The 24352-nt window shown below is 47.9% G+C and overlaps 1 protein-coding gene and 1 long non-coding RNA gene across 13 annotated transcripts in view; one reads left to right on the plus strand and one right to left on the minus strand.

Moving 5' to 3' along the window:
* LOC138249073 (uncharacterized) overlaps positions 1–6877 on the plus strand; it is a 181502-nt gene extending 174625 nt beyond the window's left edge. For all 5 annotated transcript variants that reach the window (XR_011194702.1, XR_011194699.1, XR_011194705.1 and 2 more), the window contains one exon: positions 6686–6877. This is a non-coding gene — a long non-coding RNA (uncharacterized lncRNA). The remainder of the gene's footprint in view (positions 1–6685) is intronic.
* Positions 1–24352, minus strand: part of JAKMIP1 (janus kinase and microtubule interacting protein 1) — a 1798968-nt gene that overhangs the window by 216925 nt on the left and 1557691 nt on the right. The gene's annotated exons all lie outside the window — the stretch shown is intronic.

The raw sequence follows: 24352 nt of genomic DNA on the forward strand, positions 1-24352 counted from the left end.
TTCTTTGACTAGAATCAATATGGAGAGACTGTGAGGGACTTTTATTCTTGGGCATCTGGAGCAAACCTATTTTCCCGATATGCCAAATGATTGAGTTACTACTTGAAATGCAGAGAGAGGAAATTAATACGTTTTTGTAGGCTACCTGCTGTCACAAAAGTGATAATAATTGGGGCATTTTCGCTGTTACCCCTGGAATTAACGGTTACAACGCTTCCCGAGCAGTCCTGTGAAACTCTGTTTTCCAACAGCAATAAAGCTGGCGTCAGTTCATAAACGAGGCCCTTGCCCCACCGGAGAGTCACTTTTAGCGAAGCTCCGGTGGCGCTTTGCCCTTTTTCCAGATTTACAAGGCGGAGTTAAACTACTTTGTGTGGCTTAACGACGCCTTGTTATCTGTGCCCCCCCCCCCCCCATGCAGTTTTATGTGGCAGGGGGCATGCAATGGGTGTTGCTGTGGGCGTTTCCATGCTACACCCACTGCTTTTGACACTGCCCCGGATTTACTAGAAATCGTAAACCAGAGGCAGCACCAGAAACTAACATCACCAAAAGAGTGGCATTAGAGTAGCACAATGAGGAGAAATACTTTTATTTCTCCTTGTTTTGGCTCTTTCTATGTGTGCTGTAGAATGCAGCACATATAGAAAGAGCAAAACAGTACTAATGATTGTTTATGTGCAAGAAGGTGCCCCTTCCTGCACATAAACAATTAATAAATTGCTTGCGGCACCGAGCTGCACCATTTCCTAGTAAATTTAGGCCCATAGTGATTGACGGGTAAAATGATTCCTATTTAACCCCGTGAATGTAGGATATTCTATCTGCTGTAGTAAAACCCAAAGTTTGTTAATGCTTTTACCCTTAGCTTTTAATCTGTGCTGTGCCTGTATGCTATGTGCAAAACTTCAATTCCCTCCACATTTAGAGTTGTCTTTCCACTGGACATAAACATACCAGTAAAGAAGACCTGAAGAGTTTCACACATGTTGAGATATGGGACTGATGTAGTCTTGAATTTTGTGGTGGTGGCGTTTGGTTCATTTCTGTTAAAAAATACAAAGATAATCTTATTAATTTTATAAGGATGGAGGTTTTGAATGATAGAATTTTTAGTTTTAGTGGTTGTCAGGGGGGGACCTTACTCAAGTAGCAAACACAAGCCTTGTCAGGGTGTCACAAGCAAACTTCAAATTCCTAAGCTCAATTCAGCTTGGCACAGAGAAGTCAGGCTTAACTGAGAAGCAATGTGGAAAGTATTTATGCAACATTTCAAACAGTAGTAAAATGAAAACACACCACAAAAAGGGATCCCACACCAGATTAGAAAAATAGAGTAATCTTTAGTAAATAAAACAAGACCAAAACAATAAAAATCCAATCAGTGGAATCAGATGCATGCAGGTTGAAAGACTTAGGTGTAAATAGCGCCAAAGTGCCAACTGGAGATATCTGGTCACACTAGACTGGGCCAAAGTCACAAGCTCAGACTGACTGGCATGGAGTGTAGGCTGGCTACAGGGGCTCAGTTAGGCACAAGAGAACCTTAAATCCTAGCTGTGGATCGTTGCGAGGTCCTGTACTGAGAAGGTGTAGCGCAGCTGAGGTAATGTGTCAGCTCTGAGGAGCTGCAGTATGACGTCCTGCATCGCCGAAGATCCCGTCGACAAGGGCTTGCAATGAGAAACCCTGCATTGAAGATGCGTCGTGCTGCCATTGTTTCTGAGGAGCTGTTAGGCTAAAATTTGAGAACCTTGTGTTATCACTGAGGCTGCTGTTGATGAGAGGTTTGCAATACAAGAGCTTGTGGCAGGGATGCATTGCGAAGCAGTTCTTGCGCTGGGAGAATCCTCGCAGCAGAGGCAATGCGTCGGTTCTGCCTGGAGTTGCACCGTGCAGCAGAGGAGATGTGCTGGTTCTGCTGGATCCACAGATGGGCTGGCATAGCACATTCAGGCCCACTTCCAAGGGTCCAGGATTGGGGTGGCACAACTTGGTAGGGTAGAACTCATGGAAGGCAGAGGCCAGGTGCTGGATTCAAGGTTGTTGGAGCCTTTGGTATCCTAGGCTCCAGTTAGGAGACCAGCAAACTAGCTCTTGGATTCACTCTGAGGTCCTGGTTTCAACAGATGCAGGTCCACTCCTTCTCACCCAGGCAAGAGCGCATCCAGCAGCAGTTAAACACAGCAGGGCAGCAGTCCAGGACAGTGGCAGTCTTTTTTAGCAGCACAGCAGTCCTCCTTTCAGACAGAGACTTCCACAGATCCAGAAGTGTACTGAAGAGTTGGTGTCTGAGGTCAAATATTTATAGCAGGTGCCTCCTTCGAAGTGGAGGAAGCATCTAGAGGTTTCCCCTTGAAGTACAAGGGTATCCTGCCTTCCCTGCCCTGGCTCCAGACTAACTACAGGGGGTATGCCAATCATTGTGTCGAAGCAGGACACAGACTATTCAAGTGTAAGTAGGGCTGTGCTCAGCTTTGCAATCACATTCTGCCAGTGATTACCCATCAAGGCACAACTAAGCTTTCTATTGTCTGTGGCTATCTAGGAGGAATACACGAAGTCCAACTGTCAACTATGCTCAGCCATGTGACCTAGAAACCGGCTGAGGGAATAAACAGATGAAGCAAGATAATGCCAACTTTCTACAAGTGGCATTTTAAAAAACAGAGGATTTTGCATTACAATTCCAATGGCACCAAACATGAACTAGCTACTTATTCACATTTGGGAGGTACAGCTTATTGAATGTAATACGGTAACTCCAATTTTATCCTATAGAAGCAGTAAACCTTGAAGTAGTGAAGAACTAATATAAGAGTTTTTCCCTACCAGGACATGCAAAACTTGAAAGCACATATCCTGCTTTTTAAATAAGACCGACCCAATCACCTCTCTTCGCTGCACCCTTGTCTAAAGACCTCCCGGACCGCGCCACAGTTCAGCGAAGCTATTACTGAACTCATTGCCCTCCATGCCCTCGCCTCTACCGACTACATCCTCCTTGGTAACCTCAACGTTCACCTCAAAAACCACAATGACTCAAACACCACATCCCTCCTGGACAACCTCGTCTCCTTTGGATTCAAGCAACTGGTCAACCTCCCCACTCACTCAGCAGGACACACCCTTGACCCCATCTCTCGGCAGGAAACAACATCTCCCTCTCTCACACTTCTGGACCGACCACCACTGTGTCCAATTCACAATCACCAAGACCAACATATGCCACCATGCCCTGCCCCCGCTGAAACTGGGTCAAGAACACTGAAGCCAAACTCACCGACGTACTCAGCCATTCCCTTTTACCGGAGACCACGGATTCAAACAAATCGGCTCGCAATCTCCACTGCTGGATCACCAACTGCGCAAACACCGTAGCCCCCCTAAAAAAAAAACACCAAAAATCAGCACCGCAAGCAACCCAGCTGGTTCACAACCGATCTCCAAGATTCTAAATGTACCTGCAGATGACTCGAAAGAAAATGGAGGAGCAGCAAAAACATGGCAAACCGCACAGCATACAAAGACACAGTCACAGTGCACCACCAACACTTCAGAGCCTCCAGAAAGACTGCCATCCAGGAACGCATCAGCGCCAACGCGCACAACAGCAAGGAGCTTTTTACCATAGTCAAGAAATTCACGAACTCCGGCACAGACACCAAAGACATCCCCCCTCTCAAGACCTCCGCAACAACCTCACCACCTTTTTCCACCATAAAATGCAGGATATATACGAATGGTTTGAAAGCCAAATCCCACCTCCACCGCCCACCAGCACCACCACAGATCCCATCTCCCAGCCAACCTTGAGCCAATGGACCTCCATCTCCACGGAAGACACCCCAAAGCTCATGAACACTATCCACTCAGGGGCACCCTTGAACCCATGCCCACACCCCATCTTCAGCCGAGCCAGGGCCACCATCGCCCCAAAGCTGTGAAGGACAATCAACCGCTCCATCGAAACTGCCATTGTCCCGAATGATTGGAAGCACGCAGAGATCAACCCGCTACTAAAGAAATCCTCACCTGATCCTAGAGCTATAAAAAACTACAGACCCATCTCTCTTCTCCCCTTCCCAGCCAGGGTAACCGAAAACGCCATCAACGCACAGCTCACGGAATTCCTTGAGTCAAACCACATCCTGGACCCCTCCGAATCCTGTTTCAGGAGCGACCACAGCACCAAACCTGCCCTCCTCGCACGCACGGATGACATCCGCATCAAACTGGACCATGGAGACACAGCTGCCCTCATCCTCCTTGACCTCTCCACTGCTTTTGACACCGTTACCCACACCACCCTATGCACCAGACTTCACGACGCCGACATCTGCAGCAAGGCCCTGGAGTGGATCCGCTCCTTCGCCACCAAAAGGACCCAGAGAGTCAGACTCCCAGTTCATCTCGGAACCAAAAGAAACCCACTGTGGAGTACCCTAGGGCTCCTCCCTGAGCCGAACCCTTTTCAATATCCTCATGGCTCCACTCACCAAAATCGTCAGACAGCACAGCCTCAACATAGTCTCCTACACCGACGACACACAGCTAATTCTCTCCCTCACCAACGAACCATCTACAGCCAAGAGCAACTTACACAGCGGAATGAGAGCGTTCGCCGACTGGATGAAAAACAGCTGCCTCAAGCTCAATTCGGACAACACAGAGATCCTCATCCTGGGCCCCACTCCTGCCACCTGGGATGACGCCAGGTGGCAGGCTGCCCTTGGAAGGGCGCCCCTACCCACCGACCACGCACCCAAGCTGGACATCATTCTGGACTCCACGCTGTCCATAACCCACCAAGTCAATGCTATCTCATTGTCATGCTTTCCACACTCACTGCCTCCTCCAGAAGATTTTCAAGTGGATCAACACTGAGGCAGCAAGGATGGTCACCCATGCACTTGTCAGCAGCAAACTCGACTACGGCAACAATCTCTATGCCGGCATCACGAAGAAGCTCCAAGCAAGTATCCAGAGAATCCAGAACACAGTAGCCAGACTCATCCTAGACATCCCCCACCATAGCCATATCTCCGCCCACCTTAGAGACCTGCACTAGCTCTACATCAACAAGCACATCACCTTCAAGCTCCTGACACATGCCTACAAGGTCCTGCACAATATCGGACCGGCCTACCTCAACCACCGCTTGTTGGTCTACAACCCCTCAAGACAACTCCAATCTTCTCAACTTGCCCTCTCCGAAACCCATATAATCAGGAAGAGCACAGTGGGATCTTTCTTCTACCTCGCAGCGCAGTCCTGGAACACGCTACCAGTCCACCTCAGACACGCTTCCTCACTGAATCAGTTCAAGAAGGACCTCAATACCTGGCTCTTCACAGATTTGGATGATCAGCACCCCTATGACAGCTCCTTGAGATCCCATAGGTGATAAGCAGCGCTATACAAATTGCTGATTGATTGATTGATTGAAATACACTACATCTTGCTCTCCGGGCTGTTCAGGGCCTACTTTAGGGGTGGATTATATGTATTAAAAGGATGGTTTAGTACTTGAAAATGTTTATTTTGACAGGTTAAAATGGCAGCTTAAAACTGCACATACAGGAGGCAATGGTAGGCCTGAGACATGTTAAAAGGGCTACTTAAGAGGGTGGCACAATCAGTGCTGCAGTCACACAATTAATATTTAATTTACAGGCCCTGGGTATATCCAGTACCACTTTACTAGGGACTTAGAAGTAACTGAAATGTGCCACCTGGGTATAAGGGTTTAGAGGAGAGGGGACAAGCACTTTAGCACTGGTTAGCAGAGCCCTAAGATCAGCAAAACAAATTCAGCAAAAAAGTGCAGGGTCAAGAATAAATGTTTGGGTGTGACCCTGCAAATAGGCAGCACTCCAAAATGAACCAGTGCTACTGCTCCTGTTGTGAGTGTGGCCAGTACTGGCATTTCATTAGCTGTCTCAGTTGGCGGAACTCTTAGTGATTAACATGCCTCTGCCAGGAGCTTGTGGCAATACCTTTGGATTCTGATTATTGTCATGTGAGGGACATTTTCAAACCTGCTGGCTACAAACATCCGTAGGGGGGTTGTTTTGTTGTTTCAAAAGGCAGATGTCAGGACACAAACAGTAAACTGTTTGGTAGTTTTGCATTGTCCTGTGGGAGGACCACTGATTTCCTACTCTCATACCAATTTACTCCAGGCCCCCTGAAGCAACACATGGTGGATAGAATACACAGGGGAAATGTTGACTGTAATGACAGAAAAGAGTTTGAGAAGGCTCTCTCACACTTACATTACACTGCCACTCTGCTGCAGTTAGCCCGTCCTTCTTTGAAGAGTTTTTGCACATCAGGCACTTATTGGCTTGTGAACACACATAACTGTAGAAGATGTCTTTGCTAGGTAAGTTTACAAGTTGACTATGGGCACACATAATTCACAGTGTAGAATTATTTTGTCCTCCACCATAATCATACCAGATTAATTTGCATTACATCATGCAGAGTCTGACTCTTAGTTCTTTCACACTAGAGGAATATGTCTATAAGTCTTTCTACATTTCCAAACGGACTGACCTGCTCTTTAATTATACAGGCACTGCAGCAATAGATAAAGTGCTGTCTTGAAGGTAAGTTAGTCAGTTTGCCTTTGTTCTGCAGTACCTGTATTGTCATGTAACTAGGTCTTTGTCTTTTCTAGGTGGATTTCATGTCAAGCCTGATCACTGAAGCATGCCCAGGCCTGTTCAATGAAGCATGCAGGACTATTACATGCTGATGCACAAATGCAGTACAAGAGCGCTAAAACGGATCCTTCCTATTGAGTCGAAGACATGAAGGCAAGAGGATGGTGGTAGGAAAGGGCATGGCTTAAATAAAAGACCAAAACCAATATGGCCGCCATGTTGCTTTCTTGATCTTGTGAGACTTTATGCTCTCATAAGAAAATGTGAAAAAACACTTGTGGCCTACATGCTATGTGCCTCCACTACATGCTACCTTCTAGGGTTCAAAACTCAAGTGACACCAGAGAAGTCCTAAAAAGAGATGACGGCAAGGTAGTTTGAAGTGGGAGCCAGGGTCTCCTAGTGAATGGGTTCAGGGGGATGCAGCACTGAAGGTTTACTTACAGTAGACAGGTTTTTAAGGAGCTGTGGCACAGGGCACTTGGATGGTCTACCACACAGGGGATCGTGACAGTTGGTAGAAATTGCCCTAAAACTTCTGGAGGGAAGGTTTGGTATCTGTGAAGGGAGAAACAGCATTTTATAAAGGAGAAAACCCTCCACAAAGTGATATTTTTCTGATATTTTGATGTGGAATTTTATCAGGTTGAAATCAAATGTCACCCAACATTACCTACATTATATTGCTGTAATAAAAAAGGGAGCGGTAAGTGTGAAACATATTTTATGATAGATTTGAAATTTTGTTAAACAGCCAATTCTGCAAACTTTTTTGTTCAGAGAAAAATGTTCAAAGCAGGAGTTTGTTTTCTATGGACAAAAAAGAAATGCTTCCAAAAGGCACAGTTTGTTGCCATATAAAATGAGTGTAACCCCCATCCCTCAATGGATTGGGGCAACTGCCGCCATGAACAAGTGGTCATGTGGCAGGTAACTGCTGCGTCAGGAGTTAGAATCAGCAGAGCCAGAAAATACTCCACCAATGGTAAACCAGTGGTCCCCTGAACTACAAACAGAGCACAATAACCGAGAGTTTGGTGGGGTGGGCAGACCGCTGGCTTATGTCATTGCCATTATTCTGCAAAGCCCTAGCTCCTGAAGAGCCTCAACAACTTCTTAAAGAATTTCAGAAGATCTGTTAGGGGAAAACAGTTTCTGAAACAAGGAAGTGGTTAAACATTAACACCATGGAGCTTGCATTGAGCCACAGCCACTGGTGATATAATGCACTATTTATATATTTTTTTCAGATGTCTCACAATTTATATAGGGCTCCTTTGATATGTATCTGATATCATGTAGCATAAATTGAATTTAACCTTCAGACAGACCTCCTTGAAAATTTCTAAGCTCCATAATCTCTTCTAAGTCTAAAAACGGCCCTGGAAAAAACATTTACTTCAAGATGACCACATGTACTCAGGAGTTAGCTGAATTTCTTCTTGTAAGTTTGTGTTTCACTGATTTCTTATGCAAGAAGTACCCAGGCTCCGGAAACTAAAATTAGATGCAGTTTCCATGTTTTATCTGCCTCATTGTTACAAAGTGTTAAGGAAGAGGCATTCAAAAGGGTTAACAACTACCAAGTTTTCCTAGGTCCTGGTCAACTTTTCGTTACTGTTTAGTAACATGTTTGGTTTTACATTGATTTTAATGTATTATTTCTATTACTGATTTGCATTTATGTATATGCCATCTTGTTTTTTTTTTTTTTAACATTGGTTTAAAATGTAATGCCTTTATCTCTTTGGTTTATTGATAATTGTGTTCCATTTCTAATAACAACTGAACCTCTAATTCAGTTTTCTTTACACCTGCTTCATTTTTCTTATGAACTTTTTGATCTTTTTACTTAAAGTTTGTGTGGATTTCGAAGGTCCTTATGATATTTTCATAGTTGCTGGTTTGATACGTATAACACATGCATTCACTTTCACAAAGGAATGCCTTGTTGCTCGGGCTGAAGCACTAAAGGACAGGCAAGGTAGCAGACATTGAAGCCGATTAAACTGTATGGACTGGACTACTGGGCATTCCAACATAAGCCAGTTTCTCAAAATGAATGTCTGTGACAAATCCATACATCATGGGTTTTCATAATCCATCTTATGTTTTAATTCTTATTGAGGAATCACCAACATTATCTTTCTGGACCATGTTATCTTCATGAAAAATCATAGTACAACTACTAAACTGTACAGAAAATGCCTATGTAGTAGCACACTATTACATTTCAATATTCAACTTTCTAAAATTCTCTACAACAGCCTTCTTCTCAACTGCTTAAAAGGAATTATCATAATATACACATTTTTCAGACAAATGCCAATTTAATTAAAAAAAGTCAAGACAAGCAAGACAAACCAGAGGGAAATCCTACTTGCTTCAAAACAAAAGCCTGCAAAAGATAAATTGAGGACTAATGTGATTATCTATAGCTCCTGGCTTATGAACAATAGAGCACTCCAAATATGCCTTATGCCCAATGTTCGAATTCAAAGGTAACAAAATTGAAAGCAAACCTTGGTTAAAATAGGTAACATTCATGGTAATTAAGCAGTAATACTACAGCTTTGAAAGTCACTGCTTTAAGTCACTGATCTTTCTTTCCACTATCGAGTTTCCCTCAGGATGATAGGGAGAGAATCCCATTGTATTCCAGTGAAGCTTATAGGCAAACACAGGTCCCTGATTCGAGTGGAATGTTGCTACTGCATATGTCTCCATGAAGACTTGCAAACCTTTAATAACGGTTTGAGAGTCAGCTGATCACTGTAGCCACACTTACAGGAATGTAGAACATGGATCTACAGCTAGTAGAATGAATTTAAACACAATCAGAATGTAAAGGTCCACAATGATCTAAATACACGTACTGGAGGAGATTATTTAAAATTATAAGGGGTGTCTGTGGTGGGCGTGCAGTGGTGGATCTTTATTTTGTTGACAAATGTCACAACTGAGGAAATATTGTTTTGTCTGCTTGTACAGACCGTGCTACCAATAGTATTTCTGAAGTAGAGAAACTGTTGCCGCTGCACCAGCATGTGCAGCTCTGATCAGCTCTGGCCTGCGGTCCTAGTTGGGTATCACTCGATCATCCACCCCTTGAATGTGGGCGCAGAGCAAGTTACTTACCTTCGGTAACGCTTTTTCTGGTGGATACACTAGCTACCTGTGGATTCCTCACCTAATGAATTCTCCGCCAACGCGCAGCATTCGACGGAAACTTCTTTCCAGCTCTGCACGTCGGCGAGGACATCACTATTGCCCGACTCCACGCGGCTCCGTCTGACGTCATCGTGGCAATAAGAGGTCTCCACCGGCGGGCTGACGTCAGTTTACACCAGTTTTTACGTGCCTTTGAGGCAAACAGGTGAATACCGACATTCCATACTCATTATGATTGTATCCAAGAAAACTTTTATATAAAATGTAATCAAATAGAAATAGCAAACAATATCAATATATATCCTCAAGAATACATAGGCATAAATATATACAAATACATATATATACATACATATATATATATATATATATACGTATATATATATATATATATATATATATATACACACATCATCTCATAATTCAGCAATATACAAATATACACCCAAGGAAATCTCGGTACGACCAGACAGACTACGGGGAAGCAGGTGGGGCCGTGAGGAATCCACAGGTAGCTAGTGTATCCACCAGAAAAAGCGTTACCAAAGGTAAGTAACTTGCTTTTCTGATGGATACAACTACCTGTGGATTCCTCACCTAATGAATAGAGTCCCAAAGCAGTACCGCCTCGGAGGTGGGTGTCTGACTGATCATACCAAGAAATCCTGCAGCACAGACCACGCAAATTGGCCATCCCTCCTCACCTCCGAGTCCAAGCAATAATGCTTTACAAAGGTGTGGAGGGATGCCCAAGTCGCAGCCTTACAAATGTCTGCCACTGGAACACCTCTAGCCAGGGCCGATGTGGCCGACTTAGCCCTGGTGGAATGGGCTCTTATTCCAACAGGAGGAACTTTCTTTGATAATGAATAACAGATCTTAATACAAAGAACGACCCACCTGGATACTGTTTGTTTGTGGAGGGCCTTCCCCTTCCTCTTCCCCACATATCCGACAAAGAGTTGGTCGTCCAAGCGAAACTCTCTCGTCCTCTCTATGTAAAAACTCAAGGCCCTCCTTGGGTCCAGTCGATGTAGTCTCTCCTCCTCTTTAGATGGATGTGGAGGAAGATAGAATGACGAGAGTGTGATAGACTGCCTCAAATGAAAAGGAGTCACTGCCTTGGGGAGGAAAGCCGCCCTGGTCCTCAGCACCACCTTGTCCGCATGAAAGGTCGTAAAAGGAGGGTGAACACAGAGCTTGAAGCTCACTTACACGCCTAGCAGACGTGATGGCCGTAAGAAAAACAGACTTTAAGACTAAAAATCTCAAAGGGCAAGAATGTAGAGGCTCAAAAGGTGAACCCATTAAAAAGGTTAGAACCAGATTTAAATCCCATGGGGCATAAGAAACGGAGTGGGAGGAAACCTATTTGTAAGCCCCTTCAAAAACCTTAATACTAAAGGGGATTTGAGCAAAGAGGGTTGATCAGGTAGGCATAAGAAGGCTGAGAGAGCCTAAAGATAGCCGTTGACAGTAGCAATAGCGCAGCCTTGCTGTGCCAGGGACAATGCCAACAACAATATGTCCGACAAATGGGCACTTAAGGGATTAATTTGCTTCTCTCCACACCAAGTAACGAATTTAGCCCATCTGCTCGCATGGACAGATTTGGTGGAGTGTCGCCTGGCCGATAAAATAACGTCCACCACATCCGGTGGGAGAGAAAAAGAACTCAGACTGCCCGTTCAATCTCCAGGCATGAAGGTGAAGGCTCTGGAGGTGGGGGTGTAAGGGAGACGGAGCGGAGGGCACAGTGAGAGTTGAAGAAGGTCCATGTACCACACCCTTCTTGGCCAATCCGGAGCTATTAAGATGACTTGGGCCCGATCTTGGCGAATCTTCCTCAGAACCCGAGGAATCAAGGGTATGGGGGAAACGCGTAAAGCAACTGGCCATTCCCCAACGCTTCCTGCACCGGATACTGGAGGCTGCAGAACGATGGGCAGTGCGCGTTCTCCCGAGTGGCAAATAGGTCTAACTGGGGAAATCCCCACATTCGACAGATGTAAAGGACCAGATCTGGATGAAGACGCCACTCGTGATGGGCCGAGAGGAGCCCACTGAGACTATCCGCACGCACGTTTTGAACCCCGGCCAGATGGTTTGCCATTAAGCAAATCCGATGGTCCTGTGCCAAGGACCAGAGCCGCAGAGCCTCTCTGCAGAGAAGGTACGACCCTACTCCTCCCTGCTTGTTGATGTACCACATCGCTGTCGTGTTGTCCGTCAGGACTTGAACCGACTGACCGCGAAGGGAAGGGAGGAAGGCCTTGAGAGCCAAACGTATCGCCCGCAATTCCAGCAGATTGATATGAAACATCTGCTCCACTGGAGACCAATGACCTTTGATCTCCAGGTCCCCCAGATGAGCTCCCCACCCCAGAGTGGAAGCATCCGTTCTCACCGTGGCCACTGAAGGTGGGAGTGAAAAAGGCCTTCCTTGAGAAAGGTTGCCGTCCACAGCCCACCATCGTAGATCCGCTGCAGTGTCTCTGGAGATTTTTACTGACTCGGCGAGATCTCTTTTGTGCTGAAACCACTGCCTGCGGAGGCACCACTGAAGAGCCCTCATGTGCCAGCGTGCATGAGTGATCAACAGAATGGATGAAGCAAACAGACCGAGCAGACAAAGGACCTTGAGGACTGGAACAACCCCTCCTTCTCGAAACATTGGAATCAACACCTGAATGTCCTGAATCCACTGTGACAGAGGAAAGCTCGATTCAATATTATGTCCAGTACTGCCCCTAGGAACAGGAGGTGTTGAGAGGGCTCCAGGTGCAACTTGGGCACATTTATCGAAAAGCCCAGACTGAACAACAACTGGGTTGTCATCTGCAGGTGATGCAGCAAGAGCTCCGGAGACTTGGCTTTGATCAATGAATCATACTGCTATTCCCTTCCTCCTGAGATTTGCTGCAACCACCACCATCACCTTCGTGAAGATTCGGGGCGCGGAAGTAAGACCAAAAGAAAGGACCGCAAACTGGTAGTGTTGCGACCCCACCACAAACCGGAGATACTTCCAGTGTGACTTGAGAATGGGAATATGGAAATAAGCATCCTGCAAGTCGACAGACACCATCCAATCCTCCTTGCTCAATGCCAAAAGCACCTGTGCTAGAGTCAGCATTTTGAATTTCTCCTGTTTGAGGAACCAATTCAAAATCCTCAGGGCCAGGATAGGTCTCAAATGTCCATCCTTTTTGGGGATCAGAAAATACCTTGAATACCATCCCTGACCCCTTTCCTGCTCGGGAACCAACTCCACTGTACCTTTTGACAATAGGGAAAGAAACTCCTGTTCTAACAACAGGAGATGGTCTTCTGAACAAAAGGAAAGACGGGGAGGGAAGGGAGGAGGAATCTCCTGAAAGGGAAGGGCATAGCCTTTCCTCACAACACTGATGACCCATGAGTCTGATGTGATTGACTCCCACATGGGAAGAAAAAGAGACAACCTTCCCCCTACAGGAGATACATGGGATGCAATGGTTAGAGGACTAGGGTTGCTTCCCCTGTTGCACCCCCTCCCGAGGAAGAAGAAGAGGCAGGGTGCTGCTGTTGGGTGGTCCCTCTAGTGTGGACTCTACCCCGCCCCTAAAAGATCTGTAAGGGAGACTTGAGGGCTGCTTGCCTGTCTGCTGCGATCTTCCACGAAAGGACGCCCCTCGTCCAAGCACCCTAAAATGTCTAAACGACCTAAAAAAGGATCGAAGCAGCTTGCAGGCCCAAGGACTTTGCTGTTGCCCTACACTCTTTGAAGCGTTCCAACGCAGAGTCAGCCTTAGTGCCAAATAACTTATCGCCATCAAAGGGCAAGTCTAACAGAGTGGCTTGGACATCTGTAGAGAACCCAGACATACATAACCAAGCATGATGTCTGTTAGCGATGGATGTTCCCATGGCTCTGGCAACTGTGTCTTTGGTGTCCAGTCCTGATTGTATGACTTGTGTCGCTGGAGCCTGGGCATCCGTAAGGAGTCCTTGCAAGTCCTGGGGCATATCAGGCAACGCAGCTTTAGCTGCATCCATAACAGCATGTATGTATCTACCCAGAACACACGTGGCATTGGCCGACTTAAGCGCCATGCTGCAGGACGAGAAAACCTTCTTTGCAGACTGCTCCATCCTTTTGGACTCCCTGTCGGATGGCACACCAGGGAAGGAGCCAGGAGCAGTCCGCGATGAACAAGACGCCTGTACCAACAGACTCTCCGGAGACGGGTGTTTCGAAAGGAACCCAGGGTCCCCTGGAGCTGATCTATATCTTCTGGCCACTGACCTGTTCACCGCTGATGAAGAAACAGGCTTTCTCCATATCTTGACAATGGGATCCGTGAGAGCCTCATTAAAAGGCAGCAATGGCTCCGCAAAAGCAATGGCAGGATGTAGCACCTCCGTCAGGATATTTATCTTGACCTGGGCAACAAGAAGCGGGAGATCTAAGTAATCAGCAGCCTTTCTTATCACAGAATGAAACAAGGCTGCCTCCTCGGTAAACTCCCCTGGTGGGGCCAAATCCCATTCAGGGGAAGTATCCAGCCCACTGGCAGAGTCTAACCCCTGAAAGTCACCCAGGGGCTCCACAATCTCCCCTTCCTCAAGGAGCCGTCTCTGTTACTCTCCTTCCTCCAACAATCTCAGGGCCTTCCTTCGGGACTGCAACTTTGCCTCCAGCCCCGGCGTCGACAAAGAGTTGACCGACGTCGAAGAACGGTGTCGAGTAGGTGTCACCACCCGATCTCCGGACCCATCCGATGCCGGAGATGGATCCATCGGCGCCGTGGACAGCCGATCTCTACCAACCGACGCCATCCGGCTTTGGGACGACTCCATCTGGATAGACACCGGCGTCAAAGGCCTTTCCACTGACGTCGACGGCACCGGCGCCGGACTAGCATTCCCTGCCGGACAGAATGGCATGAACAGCGTCGGTCTATAAGGAGCCAGAGCGCCTAAATTAAATGCCAAGGAACCAGTGGGGCCAGCCGGCGCACCACCTCCCGGCGCCATGTTCTGAAACATGGCAAACATGGCATTAAGGAATGCTGCTGGATCCGATCCCGGAGTAGGGAAGACAGGATACTCCTGTGGAGCCGGAGCCGGAGCCGGATCCTGGATATCCGGCTGCGCCGGAGAGAAGCAAGGACTGTGAGGTTCCACCACCTCAAAGACCAACAGTGCCAGAGAAGTCTGCAGAGTCGAAGGCTGAGGAGTCACCGTCAGGCTGACCTCCCATGACTTATGGCACCGAGCAGATGGAGACCTCGACGTCGAATGGCTTCCTCTGGAATAACGCCAGGAATCGTGATGGCACCGCTTCCTATGACTCTTCGCCGACTTCCATGACGAAGATCTATGGTGACTCCTTTTCTCCTTTTTAGCTTTTGCTAAAAACAACTTGGCCTCATGCTCCTTAAGAGCCTTAGGATTCATTTTCTGGCACGAACCACACTCCTGAACGTCTTGGTCCGAGCTCAGACACCAGAGGCAGTCATTATGCGGGTCAGTAACTGACATATACGACCTCCGCATTCTCTGCAAGGCTTGAATCCTGACTTCTTCAGAGCAGACATTTCTGAAAACACAAAGTATCCCTCTCAACAGCAATCGACACAAGAGCTGGAGAAATAACTGTTATCGAAGGCACAGAAAAAAGGGAACTGACATCAGCACGCCGGCGGGGACCTCTTATTGCGACAATGACGTCAGATGGCACCACGTGGAGTCGGGCAATTGTGACGTCCTCACCGACGTGCAGAGCTGGAAAGAAGTTTCCATCGAATGCTGCACGTTGGGGGAGAATTCATTAGGTGAGGAATCCACAGGTAGTTGTATCCATCAGAAAGCAATATTTTGAGCAATCAACAGATAGGAATATTTTGCTGGATACTGTTAAGGTAAAGGAGCGCCACTGTATGAAGCAGTGACTGCAGCCATGATGTCATCATTCACTCCCACGTGAGAGCGAGTAAATGCAGCTACTACAGCAGTCTGGACTGCTGCTTTTGCAGTTTCATAAGTCAGTAAAATCTCTGCAATGTGTATTCCAACACGTTGGTGACTCAATGTATGAATTACATGAGACCATGGCAGCAATCTTTAAGATGCGCCACTTCCCCCAAAGCAGTTTGTGCTTGATAGTATTCCCTTTGGAGTCTCTGGATCCATTCATGCACAACTAATGCAAGGTTTCATTATAAGACTGGACATAACAATACCAATCACACACTATCAGTGTGGGGAATTCAGGATCCATATTCTCTAGTACCAGAATGAGTGCTTCTATTTCAACCATCTTGGCTGTACAATCTCATAGGGACTATGTAGACATTTTTATTGGGTGGAATTCACCATTTTTCATGACACCACGTACTGCTGTGCAAGCGGCAGAGGGTTGCTATTTTGTGCCAATCACAGGTTGCCCCGAACCATCAGCATATATATGTAAAATCATACTGTTCAAAGGCAAAATGTCACTTGGTACAGTGTATTCTTGTTCATATTGAAGAAATTCTTGAATCTGCATGGTTGGGTCAAAGACATATTCTGTAGTTGTCAGGGAAGTGGCCCACTGTATCCATCTTTGATGGAAGGCTTTTGTGTTAGGAACGCCTGCCTTGGTGACAGCCTCTAAGGCTGGAATGGGGGTGACAACAATGATGTGTTTCCCCTGAGCCAGTGGTCTCTCCTTTATGTCAGCCGATTGAACTGCAGTCAATATTTTTTCAGTGGATGTAAAACATATTTCGGCATTATACTATACTATACTTTACTGTAGGATTTATAGAGCGCATGCGACCCGAAGGCATCTGAGCACTTTGCTCGAGAAGGTTGCAACATACAAAGCAAGGGGGCAGCAAGAAACAATTATTATTACAATCTGGTTATTATTTGAAGGGCCAAGTTTTAAGGGATTTTAAAAAACATAGGCCCTCATTATGAACATTGCGGTCCGTTTCGCTCTGCCGGCGGGGGTGGTAGAAACCACCAACAGAGGAGCGGGCCGGACCACCAAATAATGAACCAAACGAAACACACGCATCCCGCGCACCTCCCACCGCCAGGAAAGGAGTCCCGCTGACAACGGCAGAGTCTGCCCACAGGCCGTCGGAAAGGCCCAACCTGCCCATCAAATTATGAACCACCATTCTGCCGCCAGTTCCTGGGCGGGGTCCGCCACCGCCGGAGGACCCCCATCGGAGGAGGTCTCCGAGTCACTACCTCCTGTGGTAGTAGCCCCCCCGTGGAAGTCCCGTCGCCCTCCCACCCACTGGTCCCCTAGGCGTCCGTTGTCTCTGCCTCGGAGGATCCGTGGGCCGCTCCCTCCTCACTTGCCGGTGCCTCAGCTCCCCCGCCAGATGTTGATGTTGTACCAAACAAACACAAGAGAACAGGGATGGGGAGACAAAACAGGAGAGACACTTGTAAATAGCTGAATGCTGATACACAATGGCCAGACATACACCTACCCAGCAGACACACCCAACAGGCAGCACTGTGCACTATGGCCATGCCCCTGACTACTGAGCAGTATACTGACCTACACCCATCCCCTAAATTAGTACTGGAGCTGAGGTAGGTGAAACCTGACAGGGACACCCCTACACCCTTTGGGGAACAGACAGTAGATGGACACCAGTCAAATTCCCTGCTCTAAGCACCATGAGCCCTATCGCACACACACTCATCCTATCAGGCTGAAGTGTGGTCTGTGAGTACTCACCCCCTTGTGACTGCTGTGCAGCCTTCAAGCGCCCATCAAGGTCTGGGTACGCAACCGCCAGGATCCTTCACATGAGGGGGGTCAGTGCACGATGGGCACCCCTTCCACGTTGGGAGGACTTCCCCAGCTGGGCCTCACTGATCTTTCGCGCCCGCGCCGCAGGTCCTCCCACCTCTTTCGACAGTGGGTGCTCCACCGGTTGTAGACCCCCAGGGTCCGTACCTCCTTGGCGATGGCATGCCAATGTGCCCTCTTCTGGGTGACACAGAAATGGAACACAAAGGTCAGGCACCTGCACGATGGTAACAGCTGGCAGATTGTCAACCGTAGGACAGACGGTGCTCCCAGACATGCAGGACAGTGGCACGCAGCATTCCATGCACCATGGCCCATCCTGGCTCACGGGAGCACACATCTGTGCAATCCACTCCATCCATTACACACACACTGCCCCCAAACCCGGACTCACCTGTACCTCTGGCCGGCCGTAGAGTCTGTCGTACAGGAGCAGTACCCCTTCCACTAGTTCCTCCAGTTCTTTCTGGGTGAAGGCCGGGGCCCTGCACCACGTGGAACATCCATAGCCAGAGGCAGGCAACAGCAGTAAACAGAGTGGAGTACCTTTCCGCACAAGATCAGTGAGTCAAGTGATCAAACGATGACGAACGCGCAAATGTTCTGCGGCAGTATGCACCGTCACCGCCGAGGGGGATCATGATACGCCAGGATTCCCCATTGGCATCCATGTTAGCCAATGTGGGTGCGAACAGTGGTCAACACCGCCGTACACTGTGACGTCAACCGCTAGCGGTATTAGGTCACTTCCACAACGAAGGGGCAGAACTACAGTGGGCAGACATTTTGCCATCACCTACACATCTTGAAATTCATTATACTCACAATGCTGGGCCTACTAGCAATATTAAGCACCTAGGCCTCTCTCCATTGAGTATATAATCACACATGATTAACTCTGTTCCCTCCTAGTGATGTACATGTACATCTCTCAGGTTGCAGTTATTGTACAGACACTACTATGAACACTGCACTGCATGTATTTAGCGCGTTTCGGGGAATTTTAGTTTCTCATTGAATTTATAATTTCACAGCCACCTTCATCAGGGCATGTATATACCGAAAAAAGCACCAAAAGACACACTCTTTCATCTAAACAAAAACTATACAAAAAATATATCATTCGATAATCTATACCTCTATGTAAACTGTTGTGTTGTAAGCTATAATAATTCTTCACATATTCCAATATTACTAAAGATACAAAATAGAACAATATAAGCATCTGTACCTTCATAGAGAGACAAAAATAATAGAAATAGTAATAGAAATTAAATATAAAAATACCCACAACCAACCGTGTAGGAAAACACCAATGAAACCGACCCACACCAAAATCAAAAGATTGTGGCCCTCATTACAACCCTGGCGGTAAATGCCGCTTGACGCCGTGCAGAAGACCGCCAACATACCGCTGCGGCCGCGGAATTCCGCTACAGGTATTACAACCCACAGCTTGGAATCCACCATAATACAGACACCCACACAAGTCCGCCACACCAAAGGTCAGTGATAAACTGGCGATAACAAAACCGACACCGTAACGCCAATAGGAATACGCCCACACTATCACGACCCACGAATCAACGCAGTGGTCTTTCAACTGCTGTAATCCATTGGCGATACACACCGCCGCGCTCAAAATACACACACATACCCAAAACACAACCACATTGGACAATTCGAAATACACACACCTGATACACATACACACACCACTCCCAAACACTCACAACACTATAAAACACACACCCACAAACCCTTACTACCAGAAATTTGAAAGCAGGCGAGAGAGAGACACTACCTAAAACAACACCAGTATCCACAGACACACCACACCATCACTTACACAACATCCACGCACCTCAAACAACACACACCAACACATCCCCTCACACATCACAATACACACCACCTCACACATCACCCACACCACATCATGGCACCTCAACGACACCCCAGGTTCTCGGAGGATGAGCTCAGGGTCATGGTGGAGGAAATCATAAAGATAGAGCCACAGCTATTCGGATCACAGGTGCAGCACACCTCCATTGCAAGGAAGATGGCGCTATGGCGCAAAATTGTGGACAGGGTCAACGCAGTGGGACAGCATCCAAGAACTAGGGATGACATCAGGAAGAGGTGGAATGACCTACGGGGGAAGGTGCGTTCCATGGTCTCCATACACCAGATTGCTGTACAGAGGACTGGCGGTGGACCCCCACCTCCTCCCCCACAACTAACAACAGGAGAGGAGCAAGTCTTGGCAATACTGCATCCTGAGGGCCTCGCAGGAGTAGCAGGAGGACAGGACTCTGGTAAGACATATCTTTATTACCATATCCCCAACCCCACCTGCATGCCATCACATGCTCCCACCCTCACCCCCATCACTCCAACACCTCACATATGCCCCATGATCACAACCCAGCCATCCCAATACCAAGCCCTGGATGCAACACCAAAACATGGACACCCATTACCAAAGCATGTCCACTACAGATACCCACACAGACCCCAAACCAACTATCACACAAGGACCAAGCCAAGAATGCAAGCACTGGAGTACAGGGTCACTCACTCATTGCACATGATGGCACACAAAGATGCAATAATCATGCCTTTACACCCCTACAAGACCCCTACCTAACGTCACCGGACAGGAGGTGCCAGACATAGCCAGTCCCCGCACAGAAGAGACCCACAGTGATGACAGCGTCTCAGCACAACTGGATCAAGATGACCAGCCGGCCCATCAGGGACCTCAGGACAGTCGATTTGCCTGACACAGTTACAAACCACCAGTGAACCTCCCCCGCAGGAAACACCAGCACAGCACCCACCCAGCGGGCCCATCCCTCTATCCCCAGGACACGTCAATCAGCAGTGTGTCCACCACTACAGGGAACCCAGGCAAACCCACTAACACAGGACGATCAGGGACCTGGGGGCAGTGGCACTGGGCACACGGTTCAGGGGACAGAGGCACAGGAAAACAGGGAAGCTGGGAGGACTGCTGTGCGACAGGGGGAGGACAGGCCCAGGGAACCCACTCTCCACGAGGCACTCTCCGACATCATGGGAGCTTACCATCATTCCCAGGAGACGATGGCAACGATACTGGCCAAGTTTCAGGAGACCCAGCGGCTGCAGGAGGAACACTAACTTGGGATCAGGGAGGACTTGAAGTCCATTAACAACACCCTGGTCACCATTGCAGGGGTGCTTCAAGACCTTGTCCACACCAGGAGGGACACAGTGGCACAAGGGGCCCCTGACACTGGCCTGGACGATGAACAGCCCTCCACCTCTACCGGCGCTAGTGGACAGGAGGCACCGCCACAGGAACACAACACCAACACCCCACCCCCTGCAGATAGAGAACCACCCCACAAAAGTCCCTGAGATCCAGGAACAAGACAGAGAACATTGCCAAGACCCCTGCCAGGAAATGAGACCCCCCTGAATGTCACCCTTCTGTCCCACTTTGTCACCCTGTCCATCCTTCAACTGCCATTGCTCCACTTCCTATGCCCCTTTGGACAATGCACCTGTGAAACAAATAGACTGGTCTCTGCCATGGACATTCCTCCACCATCCCCCCAGCCCATTTTACAACCCCCTTCATTATTTGCACAGAAATAAACACACTTCAATCACAAAACAATCTGGGGTCAGTCTGTGCTTTCACAAACGTGTAATTGCAATAACCATGGAATATAGCAATGTCAATTTACTTGTGCACATACCGATGTAACACAGCTGTAGGCCTGGAGGAAATATAGCAGAGGGCACAAAGTGGGACCCACATCTGTGAAATGGAAAGGCAAAGTGACAAGTCAGGGTCCATACACTGAGGGAAAACAACATACTTATGCTAGCTCCAGAAATTGTATGAGATGTGGGAGGCAGTGACATGTTCTTACCTGTGTCTCACTGGAAGTATTGCTTGACTATGTTGTTTCGGTTGTCGATATCCTCTTCTTCTGCCTCCTCTTCTTCACTGTCCACAGGCTCCACAGCTGCCACAAGACCACCAACTGGCCCATCCACCTGTAGAAAAGGCACCTGCCGTCGCAAAACCAGGTTGTGCAGCATACAGCAGGCCACGATGATCTGGCACAACTTATTTGGTGAGTAGTAGAGGGAACCACCTGTCATATGGAAGCACCGGAATCTGGCCTTCAGGAGGCCGAAGGTTCGTTCGATCACCCTCCTAGTTCGCCCATGTGCAAATATCGAATGCCAACTGTTAGACACACACTAACCCTTAGGGACAACCCCATACCCAGACACCTATTCACACTGTTTTGGGTCCTTGGCCTCACCTATTAGCCACACCCTGTGCATCTGGAGTTGCCCCATCACATAAGGGATGCTGCTATTCCTCAAAATGTAGGCGTCATGCACTGAGCCAGGAAACTTGGCATTCACATGGGAGATGTACTGGTCTGCCAAACACACCATCTGCACATTCATAGAATGGTAGCTCGTCCGGTTTCTGTACACCTGTTCACTCCTGCAGGGGGGATACCAATGCCACATGTGTCCCATCAATGGCACCAATGATGTTGGGGATATGTCCCAGGGCATAGAAATCACCTTTCACTGTAGGCACATCCTTCACCTGAGGGAACACGATATAGCTGTGCATGTGTTTCAGCAGGGCAGACAACACTCTGGACAACACATTAGAGAATATTGGCTGTGACATCCCTGATGTAATGGCCACTGTTGTTTGAACCACTTGCCAGGAAATGGAGTACTGACAGGACCTGCACTAGAAGGGGTATCCCTGTGGGATGGCGGATAGCTGACATCAGGTCTGGCTCCAACTGGGCACACAGTTCCTGGATTGTTGCACGATCAAGTCTGTATGTGACTATTATGTGTCTCTCTTCCATTGTCGACAGGTCCACCAGGGGTCTGTACACCGGAGGATGCCGCCATCTCATCACCTGCCCCAGCAGACGTGCCCTATGGATGAGAACAGTGAGCAGAGAGTCAGCCAACACTGAGGTATCCCAAAATGTAATTTGCACAAATTTATTTATCCGCAATGTGCCTGTAACTGTGAGTATTCCAGGCCTACATAGGTGTGACGCATTTATTATTAATGCCATGTGGCCCCCTGAAATGGCGGCTGCCTGACCTGTAAGGTGGGACAAGGGGATATGAGGTAACTGCGCTGGTGTTCTACACAGTCGCGGTGGGCCGTCGAAGACCGCAGCGGAATTCTGCATTGGTTAACATTGGGCCCTATGGGTCCGAGGAGCCAATGTACGATGTACATGTAGATGTACCATGTGGCCCATGAGGCACACAAGGCCCTCAAACAGTGGTACAAATTCTTCTAATAAGGCCTCGACTTGGAAAGAGTGGACATGGCAAAAGTCACTAGTTGGAGACGTTTATCTGTGTGGCAACTGATCACCATTCCCAACCCCTCCTTCGTGACATAGATCTTGGACCGAGTTGTGCAGGACTCATGAGTAATTTCGGTGATACACACACCAGTCAGTGGGAGGGGCAATGTTAAGTCATAGGGATATAATTGCATCGCTGTGGGGCGAAGGATTGATTGTTGTAGGATTGTCTGCAGAAAAGTCTGTGCCATGGTGTCTATTGATGCAAAACGAACAGAAGATGGAAAGAATGCTGAACAAATCAAACATTCGCTCCCAGTGACAGATCTAGGTTTAATCCATTGTTTTTTGCTTGCCACACCATTCAAGTTTGGACCCAGCCAAAAACAATGGATTAAACCCAGATCGGTGACTGAGGGTGAATTATTGATTAAGATGTAATTGCTGATATGTTTGAATGTCCATCATCTGTTCTTTTGTCGCCCTAAGTGGGAATTGTATGCACAGACGTGGGTCCCATGCTCAGTGTGGCACTGGATTCAAGCTAGCCTGGCTGACGAGGGGTGATACCCCAATACTGGTCCCAGGCTGCTTGTTTCCAGTCCAGGGATGACCTGGCCTAGCAGGGTCAAGATTAATTTGCATAGGGCTGGGTCCAAACTAGGGTGGCATGGTGAACAAAAAAAACGATGGGTTAAACCCTGATCAACTGGGGGTGAATACTTGATTTGTTCAGCATTCCTTCCATCATCTGTTTTGGTGATGTCTATTGAGGCACCAGTATCAATGGGAGCAGGAATTTGGTGACCTGTGATAGCAATCATGCAGGTTGGTGCGTGCCGCCTACAAGGCCCCTCATGGTTGCATTGCATTTAAGATGTGCACCAACCCTTCCACATCATCATTCATGTTGTTCTTCTCTTCCTGAGTCGTTAGAAGGACCAGGGCATTTACAGACTTTTGTTTCTGTGTTTAATGGGACAGGGTGGAACGGCAGACCTTGGAGAAATGGACAGTCTCCTTGATGCGGATAGGGGCCTCCACACCAATGGCACATCTAAGGGGTAGACTTGGGATGAGCTTTCTTCTTGTCCAGACCAGGTTTTGCAACCAGATTGACAGTTTCACATTTAAAGGGGTCTTGGAGGGCAGCCTCCATATGAGCAGCAGGTGTTTTTGAAAGTTATTTTGATTGGCCCTGGGTGAGTATGTTGGCCATAAATATTCCGGGAGCTTGCAGAATGTTTTCCTGTAGCTTCGCAGAATAGCAACCGTGAATGACTTGGGCCTGATCGCATCATCCACGTCCGGCAGGGTGTCCGCTGATTCCTCAGGCT

The sequence above is a fragment of the Pleurodeles waltl genome, chromosome 1_2, assembly GCF_031143425.1.
Source record: "Pleurodeles waltl isolate 20211129_DDA chromosome 1_2, aPleWal1.hap1.20221129, whole genome shotgun sequence".
Lineage (NCBI taxonomy): Eukaryota > Metazoa > Chordata > Amphibia > Caudata > Salamandridae > Pleurodeles > Pleurodeles waltl.